The sequence below is a fragment of the Schistocerca cancellata genome, unplaced genomic scaffold (genome assembly GCF_023864275.1).
Source record: "Schistocerca cancellata isolate TAMUIC-IGC-003103 unplaced genomic scaffold, iqSchCanc2.1 HiC_scaffold_250, whole genome shotgun sequence".
Taxonomy (NCBI): domain Eukaryota; kingdom Metazoa; phylum Arthropoda; class Insecta; order Orthoptera; family Acrididae; genus Schistocerca; species Schistocerca cancellata.
Window position 1 is genome coordinate 27,501 of NW_026046272.1, and position 5,000 is coordinate 32,500.

At 55.7% G+C, this 5,000-nt stretch overlaps 2 non-coding genes and 1 pseudogene across 2 annotated transcripts; all 3 read left to right on the plus strand.

The window, feature by feature from the left end:
• Positions 1–2,035: 2,035 nt before the first annotated feature.
• On the plus strand, positions 2,036–3,944 carry LOC126113320 (small subunit ribosomal RNA). Its single transcript, XR_007524837.1, has one exon. It is a non-coding gene; the product is annotated as a small subunit ribosomal RNA (ribosomal RNA).
• Positions 3,945–4,297: 353 nt separating this feature from the next.
• Positions 4,298–4,452, plus strand: LOC126113318 (5.8S ribosomal RNA). Its single transcript, XR_007524835.1, has one exon. It is a non-coding gene; the product is annotated as a 5.8S ribosomal RNA (ribosomal RNA).
• Positions 4,453–4,640: 188 nt separating this feature from the next.
• Positions 4,641–5,000, plus strand: part of LOC126113316 (large subunit ribosomal RNA) — a pseudogene marked incomplete at its 3' end in the record, with an annotated part of 3,477 nt that continues 3,117 nt past the window's right edge.

Consider the following 5,000-nt stretch of genomic DNA (forward strand, 5'->3'; position numbering starts at 1 on the left):
AATTTGCACCGCAATGTAACTCAATTTGCACCGCAATGTAACTCAATTTGCACCGCAATGTAACTCAATTTGCACCGCAATGTAACTCAATTTGCACCGCAATGTAATGCAATTTGCACCGCAATGTAATGCAATTTGCACCGCAATGTAATGCAATTTGTACCGCAATCTACCCCCACATTGTGCCTTAACCTAACCCACATTGTGCCTTAACCTAACCCACATTGTGCCTTAACCTAACCCACGTTGTGCCTTAACCTAACCCACGTTGTGCCTTAACCTAACCCACGTTGTGCCTTAACCTAACCCACGTTGTGCCTTAACCTAACCCACGTTGTGCCTTAACCTAACCCAAGTTGTGCCTTAACCTAACCCAAGTTGTGCCTTAACCTAACCCAAGTTGTGCCTTAACCTAACCCAAGTTGTGCCTTAACCTAACCCAAGTTGTGCCTTAACCTAACCCAAGTTGTGCCTTAACCTAACCCAAGTTGTGCCTTAACCTAACCCAAGTTGTGCCTTAACCTAACCCAAGTTGTGCCTTAACCTAACCCAAGTTGTGCCTTAACCTAACCCAAGTTGTGCCTTAACCTAACCCAAGTTGTGCCTTAACCTAACCCAAGTTGTGCCTTACCCTGCTCTGTAATTGGCATATGACACGTTACATTAATGTATTGTCCAACCGCAACCCGCTCAGAATGTTGTGTACACAGCTACGTGTCATCTCCCCATAACAGCTGCATTGCAGTGTGGTACGCCATAGAGACGTGTGGGAGTAATGGACGCAGTGGATGGCGATCAGCATGAGCCGTCTGTTCATGTAGTGGCGCGTGTATGCAGACGTAGTAGTCTCTTCTCACACAATGTGATAGCACGGTGCCCCGCGTTCCACATCTGCGACATGCTACAGAGGCCGGTTGACAGTTGGTCGCGCAATGGACATCGCATACGTACGGGGGCACCTTCCACGTGCCCTCTAGTCGGGCACATTTTGTTGCGTGGATGTGAGCGGATGTAGTGTGTCTTGACACCTGACAGGCAGGCATGCAATAATAGTTGACTTTGCAAACGGGGATGGACGTGTACGTTTACTGGTGACGTTACGCAAATGAACAACTGGTAACCCGTTGTGGTGCGGTTGTCCTTGCTGGAGGTACATCTGTGAGGGCAACGATCGGTACAGCTACGAAGCGGTCCCCACCATACCAACGAACGTGAATGTGAATCTGGGTGTGAAGCGATACGCGGCTGTGGGTGGGTGGGACTGTCCCCGGCCGGTGAGGGGGGGCCGCCCGGCGTGCTGGCCGCGCGGTGCGTGGGCGCACGCGCTACAGCCGGCTGGTGGGGGCGCCCAGTGGCAGGCGCGCCGGCCGACGGACGCGGCAGGCGGCGCAGCTGCGCGCCGGGGCACCCTGCGCGCGGCGCCGTGCAGCCAAAGTGGGTCCTCGCCGGCCCGGTGCGAAGCGCGGTGGACATCTGCAGTGTGCTGGTCCGATTGAGGACTGTGTGCGTTGAGGATGCGCCGCCGCCCGGCACTCGGCGCCGCGACGCCGTCTGCTGCTCGGTCGCCCCAGCGGTTCTCGCTGGTGGTTTGTATCGCAGTTGTGCAGACGTGTTGGCACGTGCGCTGTGCTGGGAGAGTTCGCTTCGGCACCCACGTGGGGCCTTTGCCCTTCTGTGGCGCTGGCGTTGGAGCTGCCGGTCACCGTAGGTGGCGCGTGTTGTCTCCCGCCGGCAATGCCACGACAGCACGCTCCCGGGCCTCTGTCGGCAGCGGCAAGCTCAGTTGGGAGCACGGGTGGTCGCACCTAAAGCGTCTACTCGCCTAACTCCGGGCGATTGCGCCTCTCTCGAACCCGACCAAGTACTTAGGACGGCGCTGCGCGCCGCCGGGACCTGAGAGGGTTTCGAGGTGTATTGTGCAGGGGAGCTCAGCCTCCTCCTGTTTGCAGAATAATTGAGCGGACGCTTGCGTGTTCGCGCGGGCCCCTGGGACACACTCCCGGGCGGCCGGCTGCTCAGCTCTAGTTGACGCAGCTCCCTGGTTGATCCTGCCAGTAGTCATATGCTTGTCTCAAAGATTAAGCCATGCATGTCTCAGTACAAGCCGCATTAAGGTGAAACCGCGAATGGCTCATTAAATCAGTTATGGTTCCTTAGATCGTACCCACGTTACTTGGATAACTGTGGTAATTCTAGAGCTAATACATGCAAACAGAGTCCCGACCAGAGATGGAAGGGACGCTTTTATTAGATCAAAACCAATCGGTCGGCTCGTCCGGTCCGTTTGCCTTGGTGACTCTGAATAACTTTGGGCTGATCGCACGGTCCTCGTACCGGCGACGCATCTTTCAAATGTCTGCCTTATCAACTGTCGATGGTAGGTTCTGCGCCTACCATGGTTGTAACGGGTAACGGGGAATCAGGGTTCGATTCCGGAGAGGGAGCCTGAGAAACGGCTACCACATCCAAGGAAGGCAGCAGGCGCGCAAATTACCCACTCCCGGCACGGGGAGGTAGTGACGAAAAATAACGATACGGGACTCATCCGAGGCCCCGTAATCGGAATGAGTACACTTTAAATCCTTTAACGAGTATCTATTGGAGGGCAAGTCTGGTGCCAGCAGCCGCGGTAATTCCAGCTCCAATAGCGTATATTAAAGTTGTTGCGGTTAAAAAGCTCGTAGTTGGATTTGTGTCCCACGCTGTTGGTTCACCGCCCGTCGGTGTTTAACTGGCATGTATCGTGGGACGTCCTGCCGGTGGGGCGAGCCGAAGGCGTGCGACCGCCTCGTGCGTGTTCGTGCGTCCCGAGGCGGACCCCGTTGAAATCCTACCAAGGTGCTCTTTATTGAGTGTCTGGGTGGGCCGGCACGTTTACTTTGAACAAATTAGAGTGCTTAAAGCAGGCAAGCCCGCCTGAATACTGTGTGCATGGAATAATGGAATAGGACCTCGGTTCTATTTTGTTGGTTTTCGGAACCCGAGGTAATGATTAATAGGGACAGGCGGGGGCATTCGTATTGCGACGTTAGAGGTGAAATTCTTGGATCGTCGCAAGACGAACAGAAGCGAAAGCATTTGCCAAGTATGTTTTCATTAATCAAGAACGAAAGTTAGAGGTTCGAAGGCGATCAGATACCGCCCTAGTTCTAACCATAAACGATGCCAGCCAGCGATCCGCCGCAGTTCCTCCGATGACTCGGCGGGCAGCCTCCGGGAAACCAAAGCTTTTGGGTTCCGGGGGAAGTATGGTTGCAAAGCTGAAACTTAAAGGAATTGACGGAAGGGCACCACCAGGAGTGGAGCCTGCGGCTTAATTTGACTCAACACGGGAAACCTCACCAGGCCCGGACACCGGAAGGATTGACAGATTGATAGCTCTTTCTTGATTCGGTGGGTGGTGGTGCATGGCCGTTCTTAGTTGGTGGAGCGATTTGTCTGGTTAATTCCGATAACGAACGAGACTCTAGCCTGCTAACTAGTCGCGTGACATCCTTCGTGCTGTCAGCGATTACTTTTCTTCTTAGAGGGACAGGCGGCTTCTAGCCGCACGAGATTGAGCAATAACAGGTCTGTGATGCCCTTAGATGTTCTGGGCCGCACGCGCGCTACACTGAAGGAATCAGCGTGTCTTCCTAGGCCGAAAGGTCGGGGTAACCCGCTGAACCTCCTTCGTGCTAGGGATTGGGGCTTGCAATTGTTCCCCATGAACGAGGAATTCCCAGTAAGCGCGAGTCATAAGCTCGCGTTGATTACGTCCCTGCCCTTTGTACACACCGCCCGTCGCTACTACCGATTGAATGATTTAGTGAGGTCTTCGGACTGGTACGCGGCATCGACTCTGTCGTTGCCGATGCTACCGGAAAGATGACCAAACTTGATCATTTAGAGGAAGTAAAAGTCGTAACAAGGTTTCCGTAGGTGAACCTGCGGAAGGATCATTACCGACTAGACTGCATGTCTTTCGATGTGCGTGTCGTGTCGCGCAACACGCTACCTGTACGGCAGCAGCCGTGCGCCGCGTGCGGAACCACGCGTGCCTCTCAAAACTAACGGAAAAATGTTGTGTGGTACGAGCGCTGAAGCTCTGGAGCGGCTGGCCTGCGGCACCTGGCGCCTGGCGCCGGTTTTGAATGACTTTCGCCCGAGTGCCTGTCCGCTCCGGTGTGGAGCCGTACGACGCCCATCGGCCGTGAGGCCGTTGGACACAGGAACGCTGGAACAGGGGCCGTCAAACGCCTCAGTCCCGCCTATGCAACTGTCTTGAAAGAGACAGTGGAAACTAAATGAAAAAGATCACCCAGGACGGTGGATCACTCGGCTCGTGGGTCGATGAAGAACGCAGCAAATTGCGCGTCGACATGTGAACTGCAGGACACATGAACATCGACGTTTCGAACGCACATTGCGGTCCATGGATTCCGTTCCCGGGCCACGTCTGGCTGAGGGTCGGCTACGTATACTGAAGCGCGCGGCGTTTGTCCCGCTTCGGAGACCTGGGAGTGTCGTGGCCGCCTGTGGGGCCGGCCGCGTCTCCTTAAACGTGCGATGCGCGCCCGTCGCCTGGCGGTTCGCATACCGGTACTTTCTCGGTAGCGTGCACAGCCGGCTGGCGGTGTGGCGTGCGACACCTCGTACAACGACCTCAGAGCAGGCGAGACTACCCGCTGAATTTAAGCATATTACTAAGCGGAGGAAAAGAAACTAACAAGGATTCCCCCAGTAGCGGCGAGCGAACAGGGAAGAGTCCAGCACCGAACCCCGCAGGCTGCCGCCTGTCGTGGCATGTGGTGTTTGGGAGGGTCCACTACCCCGACGCCTCGCGCCGAGCCCAAGTCCAACTTGAATGAGGCCACGGCCCGTAGAGGGTGCCAGGCCCGTAGCGGCCGGTGCGAGCGTCGGCGGGACCTCTCCTTCGAGTCGGGTTGCTTGAGAGTGCAGCTCCAAGTGGGTGGTAAACTCCATCTGAGACTAAATATGACCACGAGACCGATAGCGAA